The sequence below is a fragment of the Cornus florida genome, unplaced genomic scaffold, assembly GCF_030987335.1.
Source record: "Cornus florida cultivar Cherokee Brave unplaced genomic scaffold, ASM3098733v1 CherokeeBrave_3.0.0_Hap2_Chr07, whole genome shotgun sequence".
Lineage (NCBI taxonomy): Eukaryota > Viridiplantae > Streptophyta > Magnoliopsida > Cornales > Cornaceae > Cornus > Cornus florida.
The window spans coordinates 34,746,013-34,755,000 of NW_026775577.1; positions in this window are offsets into that span (position 1 = coordinate 34,746,013).

Genomic DNA, 8,988 nt, shown 5'->3' on the forward strand with positions numbered 1-8,988 from the left:
ATGACGACGCGGGTATGCAGTAGACCTCAGTGTATTTCTACACTTTTAGGCAATACAGCCATTCTATATGAGAGTGATGGGCCTGTGACACTAGATATTGGTAGACTCAGATTTTTAGCCAATCTATTGGTCCTAGATATGCAAACTTATGATGTGATACTTGGGATGGATTGGTTATCACACTACCATGCCCAAGTTAATTGTTATGATAGGTCTGTTGTTTTCACTATACCTGGTCAAGATATGTACGTCGTCGCTATGCCATGTTCTAACGGGGACATTAGCACTTATTTGTTCCATATGGAGGAGAAAATGGAGGAGGGGATTTATGTATCATTGGATAACATACCAATCATACAGGATTTTTCGGATATTTTTCAAGAGATTCCAGGGTTGTCACCTAGTCGTGAGATAGAATTTGTGATTGACTTAGCTCTAGGAACTACGCCTATTGCTAAAGCACCATACATGATGACACCAGTGGAGATGAGAGAGCTGAGGGATCAGATTCAGCAGTTACTCAGCTAGGGTTTTATTTGTAGGAGTACTTCACCCTGGGGAGCACCAGTTCTGTTTGTGAAGAAGAAGGATGATTCACTTCGCCTGTGTATAGATTACAGGGAGTTGAACAAAGTTACTATTCATAACAAGTACCCGTTGCCCAGGATTGATGATCTTTTTGATCAGTTGAAGTGAGCTACCTACTTCTCTAAGATTGATCTGCGTTCTGGATATCATCAACTTCGGGTTCGGGAGAAGGATGTTCCGAGGATAGCGTTTCTCACTAGATATGGTCCTTATGAGTTTCGTGTCATGCCTTTCGGACTAACTAACGCACCTACGGTTTTTATGGACTTAATGAATAACGTTTTCAGGGCTTACTTAGATCAATTTGTCATTGTCTTCATTGATAACATTTTAATTTATTCAAAGTCAGAGGACGATCATACTAGACATTTACGCATAGTCTTGCAAACACTTTGTGAGCACCAGTTATATTGCAAGTTCAAGAAGTGTGAATTTTGGCAGCGGAAAGTGAAGTTTCTGGGTCACATGGTGTCTGAAAGGGGAATAGCAGTAAATCCAGCCAAGGTTTCAGCAGTGGTTGAATGGGGACAGCCTACTTCACCTACCGAGATTTGGAGTTTCCTCAGATTGGCAGGATATTATCGTAGGTTCATTCAGGGGTTCTCAAAGATAGCGGGGCCACTCACTCATCTAACTAAAAAGGGTGTACGGTTCGTATAGGATGAGCACTATCAGAAAGCTTTCGATGAGCTAAAGCGCAAGTTAACTTCTACACCGGTTCTGTCTACTCCACAGAGCGGGATTGAGTATCTTGTTTACACAGATGCTTTGTTGCAAGGTCTTGGGTGTGTTTTGATGCAGGAAAAACGACCGATTTTGTATGGGTCTCGTAAGCTTAAGCCTCATGAGCTTAATTATCCAATATATGATTTGGAGTTGGCAGCAGTGGTCTTTGCCATACACATTTGGAGGCATTATCAGTTGGGAGAATCCTTCAAATTGTTTAGTGATCACAAGAGTCTGCAGTATTTGTTCACTCAGCGAGAGCTGAATATGAGACAGTGCTGATGGTTGGAGTTTGTGAAAGACTATCAGTTCTCTATACAGTACCATCCAGGGAAAGCGAATGTGGTGGCAGATACACTCAGTCGTCGACCTATTGCTAATCTTTCTACTCTATTCACTATTGAGTGGAATGCGTTGAAGACGTTGGATGAATTGTCAGATACTTTCATAGCATGCATGGTATTACACCTTCTATTATTCACAAAGTTTTGAAGGCGTAACTCACGGATCAGCAGTGCATGGACAAAATTGCAGAGATAACTTCTGGTGAGGTCCCATTTTACTATGTTGGGATTGATGGAGGTTTAAGGTACAGGGACGATTAGTGGTACCTTTTGCTGATGATTTGAGGAATGATGTGATGACGGAGACTCATCATTCTGAGTTTTCTGTTCATCCAGGAGGAGATAAGATGTATCAGGATATGAAGCGGCAGTTTTGGTGGGCAGGTATGAAAAAGGACATTTCTATTTTTGTCTTTTGGTGTAGTACTTGTCAGATGGTTAAGATTTATCATCAGCGGCTGCCAGGAGCTCTACAACCACTACCTATACCAGAGTGGAAATGGGAGAGCATTTCTATGGATTTCGTAGAGGGATTTCTTACTTCCTATAAGGATCACAATTCCATTTGGGTCATCGTGGATAGGTTGACTAAATCAATTCATTTCTTGCCTATTCGCACTGACTTTACTTCGGAGTAGTTGGCAAGACTTTACATTACAGAAATTATGAAGTTGCATGGGATTTCGTTGTCTATTATATCCGACAGGGATTTGAGCTTTGTGTTAGGATTTTGGAAGAGTTTTCAGCAGGCTTTGGGTATAGAGTTGCATCTTAGCACTGCTTATCATCCTTAGACTGATGGATAGACTGAGAGGGTTAATTAGATCATGGAAGATATGTTTCGGTCATGTGTTCTTGATTTCAAGGGCCACTGGGAGAATTATTTGCCACTTGTGGAGTTTGCATATAACAATAGTTTCCAGAAGACTATTGGTATGGCGTCATTCGAGGCATTGTACGGCTAACCGTGTAAATCGTCTGTTTGTTGGATGGAGGTTGGCGAGAGCAGATTTTTGGGTTCTGAGTTCATTAAGGATACCTCTGAGAAGATTGCTCTTATTAGGGATCGTATGCGCACTGCTCAAAGTCAACAGAAGAGTTACGTAGATCGTCGTACTCGTGCATTGAAATTTCAGATTGGGGATCAGGTTTTACTCAAGGTATCTCCTATGAAAGGAGTAATGCACTTTGGGAAGAAAAGGAAGTTGTCACCGCGGTTTGTCGGTCTTTTCATGATTACGGATCGCGTTAGCGCTGTAGCTTATCGGTTGGCACTTCTGGATAACTTGGATCACGTACACAATGTGTTATATGTTTTCATGTTGCGGAAATTTCTGCGAGATGAGGATCGATATCAATATATTGATGTTGGGGAGATTGAGTTGCAGCCGGATGCAACATATTTGGAGCCACCGTGTCGTATTGTCGACCGTCGGGATCAAATCATTCATAATAAGGTTATCCCTTTGGTGCGTGTTCAGTGGAGTCATCACAATGAGGCTGAGTTCACTTGGGAATGGGAGGATGTCATTTGCTCACAGTTTCCTGAAATATTGGAAAAAGGTAAGAGCGAATTCCAGGGACGGAATTCCTTTTGTTAGGGGGGAAGAATGTAATACTCCTAATTTTAAAAGGATAATCCTGGTATTTAATTAATTGTTTAAATTACATTTTCAATTGTTTAGTTGTTTATTGGCGTGTTTATTTGCATTAATTGATGAATTGTTTTATTTAATGGTGTTTATTTGAATTAATTAATTGTTTACTTGTATTTTGTTTTTGTTTTTTTTTTTCTTTCTATAATTACATTAATTGTATTATTAGTATTTTCTTTCATTAACGTAATTGTTTTAATAAGTTAAATGCATTAATTGTAATTTAGGGCTTTGTTTTATTTTCTTCACGCTGTGGCCGACTAGAATTTAATTAGGGTTTTCTGTTTCCAATTATAAGTGGACTAGGGTTTTATATTAACCTATATAAAGAACAGTATGTCTACCAAGGGTTTGTAAACCCAGTTCCAGTATACGGAGACACAGAGAGAAATAGAGAAAGGAAGGCTAGGGTTTGGCTTAGACTAAGACTGAACAAAAGAGGGGAAATTGAGTTTGCTCATGGGTTGAACCAGGAGCAACAGTGGTCGGTGAAAGCAGTAAGGTCGCTGGAATTACTAGAGACGACGGGTTAAGGTTTTAAACGGAAACCTAAAGGCAAGTCTCTATTCTAACTCTTTCCCTTAAACCTATGTTCCGTGCATGCCTAGGCAGAGTCCAGGGGTTTAATTAATGCTAAAACATATCTGTGATGCATGTTTAAACTGTAATTTGCTTCGTTGAATTAAACTGTTTTGAAATTCTTAAAGCGTTTAATTGTATCCTTCTGTATATGTTTTTTAGCCTTGTTTAGTGGGATTGTTGATGCATGTTGATGTCTTTAAAATAATCTGGGACATTGAATGAACATTAAAACAAGTGTTTCAAAGAATTACAGAAGCCCTGGGTATCGCCGGAGGCGAGGAAGACGAAGCAGAGACGCAGAACGGCTTCAAGGAGCGAGAGAGCAGGCTCCCAAAAGGAGGGAAACAACTCCCTCATCAATAGAGTCGGTTCTAAGGAGTGTAGAGCCGGCTCCTAGCTCCACAGAGCCTGATCCCAAAGTTGGGGAGCCGGCTCCCATGCCAATGGAGCAGGCTCTCAATTTGTGAGAGCTTGCTCTCGCCCAGAATTGCGTTCTGTTAGTTTTTAGGGCGCTGTTTGGACTGTATAGGGTATTTTCACTTCGTTTAAACTACTTTAAATGATGTATATGATTGTCACAAACCTGTAAAAATATAGGGAAACAATAATTCATAAATGGATTAAGGAATGGACAGTGTGAATTTAGAGAAAAATCCTACATGTTGCACTTTGGTTGTTAATCAACTTACATACTGGAACTTGAAGATTCTTGTAAATATGATTTAATACTATTTAATCATATTTAAATAGAGTTATAAGTGTAGTGAATTACTTGCAATTAACTATGCTTGGTTTGGTTTAAATTGATATTTAACTTGCTCTTAACTGTATCAATTTATGGACGATTTGGAGGAATTAAATGCTATGATTTATTTTAGCAATTTAAATAGCTGGGACATGATTTTTAGGTTCTGTAATGAATACCTAATATCGTTATATATGTATTAGTTTATATTGATGCATACTTTGGAGACATGTTGATGAATAACTATTGCTATTTAATTAATTATGCTAATTGGAGGAGTGTATGCACCGGTATGGGACGGTGGCATATTAGGGATGGATTAGTTCAAATACTAAGTCCTACCTAATCTGGATTGAGGTATGGATTAACCATAAAGGTTAAGTCCTACTCATATTTGTGTCATATCAGTAAAATAATTGAATGACCTACTTTGGTTTCCGGATGGATTGTTATACATATATCAGGCCACTATACCAAGTGGATGATATTTTGTGTTAGGCTTATACGGACTTTATATATTTATGTTATGGTGCCATGGTATGAGCTTGAATCTCAGGACCATGGTTAGGGTGCGTATATCGCCTAGGATGGAGAACTGGATAAAGTTGTTGTTCTCTGGTAGGTCTAGGTACACATGACCACATAATGTGCGATTTGCATGGTATCTCTACTTAGGCTGAGAAAAACCTATTGGACTAGTGAACGTCCTATAGTGTGTACTTATACATATATGGACTATTCTAGTTGTTGTTGAGCTATCTAGGATGTATTTGTGTAATACCCCTAGTTTTCAAAAGGATAAAAAGGGAATTTAATTATTTATTTTATTACATTTTATTTAATTATGTGATTATGTGCTTACGTGGCTAGGTGTTTATGTGGCTGCATGATTATATGTTTATTGTCTTAATTGCTTATGTGATTTATTTGAATTAATTAGGCACTTGTGTAGTTAATTAATTGGGTGTTTTACTTGCTAAATTGATGTGTGGTTTAGTTGTAGTTATTTATTTGGATTAAATCAGTTAATTATTTTATGTTATATTTTATTTTAAAGGAGTTGGATATAAATAGTAGTAATGGACCAATCCAATGGGTCACATGAACTACTTGGACAGGAGTTGGTTGGGTACGAATGTTTACCCATGGATGAATGTACATATATATATAGGTATATATGTATATAAGGATTTTATATTCATTAGTATTATAAATAGTTAATAGTAATTTAACTATAGTCAGATATATATTATATATATAGTTAGAAGGTTATATAGTATATATATATATGTATATATGCTTATTCACGTGAGTTTTATAACAGACTTATATATATATATATATATATATATATATATATATATATATATATATATAATTATTTATATTTTCCTTTTTCCTGATATTTTTCCTTAAGGCAGACTTAGGGTTTGATTTGGATTAGGGTTTTATTGGATTACTATATATATAATAGTATAGGTCTGTGGGAGGCTAGGTTTTCATATATGTGATATATTTTATACTTAGAGGCAGAGAGATACAGAGAGGAAAGTGTGAGGGAAAAGAAGGAGGCTTTGGCCAAGGGTTCAAGGAGAGACTGTTTGTGGGGTTAGGACCGAGTAGCAAAAGGTTTGACAGCAACCAAGGTCGCCGGAATCAGAGGAAGAACACAGAGAAGGAGATTTTGGATTTTCAATCTGAAATCCTAAGACAAGTTATTCTCTTACTCTCTCCCTTTGATCTGTGTTTCTATACATGCCTAGGATATTCCAGGAGATTTAAACAATTAAACTGAAGTATTATGCATGCTTAATTGAACTAAAATAAATGATTGTATGTTTTTAGTTTCATATTCTTGTTTTGAATGATTCTGGAATTTTTGATGCATAATTGATGTTTTAGTTTAATCGTTGCATGTTAAAACATCTAAAATAATTTAGTATAGACGTATGGGACTTAGGTTGAAGCTTAGAGGCTTTAATTATGGAGTTTTAGGGTTTACAGAGGCTGAACAGACGAAGAAGACGACTTCAGCACTAACTCAGCCGATTAAGTTAGGAACTCAGCCTACTAAGTTGGGAGCTCAGCCTGCTCAGTTGGACCACGACCTGGATGTTGGTTTTAATTACCTAGAATTATTTTTAAACCTATTTAAATTAATTTAAATGGGTTAAATAGACTTTGAAAGGTTCTAGAATGCATAATACACTTCATATGCTTAAGGAATTGGACAATACGGATTTATAAATAATTTTTATAAATTATTTAATGGATAGTTAGTTATTTAATTATTGTAACAATTGAATTAAATATTTAAAGGACTTTATTCATGATTAGGAGTTTATATTATTTGTCTGAAATGTAGATTAATTACGTAGAATGTAAGTTAACTACATGCTATTTAAATTGTTATATTTGATTAAATAAATACAAATGGTTATGTGTATGATTTATATCATGCTAGGTATGGATTAATTGGTGTACTAATTTATTTGTGCATCATTTATTATGGATGGATGGATTGTATGCACTGGTATGGGACGGTGGCATACTAGAGACGGATTAGTTTCAAATATTATATCCTACCTATACGGAATAAGTGAATGGATTATAAATATAGAATCCTACTTATATTTAGTCTGTGCAGTTGAATAAGCTGAACGACTAACTAGATTTCCTCTGGATGTTTAGTCTGTACAGTTGAACAAGCTAAACGACTAACTGGATTTCTTATTAATGGATATGATAGGATTTTAAATATATATTTATGGTACCGTGGCATGAGCTTGAGTCTCAGTGTCGACGGTTAGGGAGCGTATATGCAGTAGGATGCGTAGCTGGCTATGATGGTAGAGGTATACCCTGTTAGGCTTAGGTACTCATGCCCACTCAGGTGCGTTTTGCATGTTGCCTTCTATTCAGGTTGAGACCCTTTTGTAGTTCAGTGAGAGTCCCTTAGTGTGAATATATCTATGTACGGATTATATAGCTATTGTTGAGTTGATTAGGATGTATACGTGTATTGGATTTCTGCTTGGACTGTAGTAGAGTAAAACTTGTTTGTGGGCCTGACCCACTATTATTTTACAGGTGTTCATCAGGAGTAGAGGTTGTTCGTGCTGAGTAGGGATCAGTCTACTTCATTCTTCTGCTTCCATTTAGAAGATTTGTTTATGTTTCTGTTTTCGGATGTAGATTATTTCAGTTACTTATTTAGTTTGGATTTCTTGGGGTCCACATTGTATGGATTCCCGAGTTGTATATTTTTGGAGGATTAGTTGTATCAGAATGATTTATTAATCAATGAAAATTTATTCTGAGGATTAATTATTGGATTATTATTTTAGTTTCCCTTCAGCATTTTTTTTTTTTTTTATTTTTTATCATATTTGTACTCTGTGTTCTTTTATTACCGAATTATTTTTGATATCTTCGGGTATTCGGGCGTGGGCTTGGCCAACCCGCATTCAGAAATCCGGGGGTATCACAATCTGCGTATCGGGTTTCTGTATGGATCGTAGTAGGATAGGACTTGCATGTGGGTCTGACCCACTCTCTTATTTTTCAGGTGTCCGTCAGTTCCAGGGTTAGAGCTTGATCGTGCAGAGCAGATACATAAACTCAATCCTTCGACTACATATGACTACTTTCTATATTTAGTGTTGGATTTTTATTACAGTTATTTCCTTTCCACTTTGGGATTTTATTAGGGGTTCACTTGATGGATTTCCGAGTTGTTAAATAAATGGAGGTTTTGGATTATTGGATTTTAAGTATTTAATTTTAAAGGATAATGCTTTAGAATTCTTTCAGCTTTTAATTATTTATTTCTTAATTCATTTTGAAATCTGCGTTCATTTACATATTGATTGTTTGGTATCCCTCGGGTTTGGGCTTGGGCCTGATCAACCCATGTCTCGGATTCTAGGGGAAATACACTGAACGCCAAACACTTGTGTAAATGAGGAAAGAAAATGAATAAAAAATGAATGACAAACACTTGGTAGTTTCACAAAAGTATCAATTTATTCCATTAAAAAATTACAAGGTATGTTTAGTTTTACAAAATTAAGTAAATAGAATGAGATAAAAATGAATGAAGAGCTACAAGATCCTATTGCAAGACACTATTTAGTCTTTCCGCTCTCTCTTGCTGATTCGACATCTTCCTAAACTTCATTCACTGTTACGTCAACAATAGACGAAGAAACAACATGAACAATCTCCTCGATCGGATGAACTTGAACATCAATGATTGAAGCAGGAGGAATGACTGAAGAAGTGTTCAGAGGTTGAGTAAGTGGAATGGCAGGAATAACCCCAGATTCCATAATGTTCTTGCATTCTT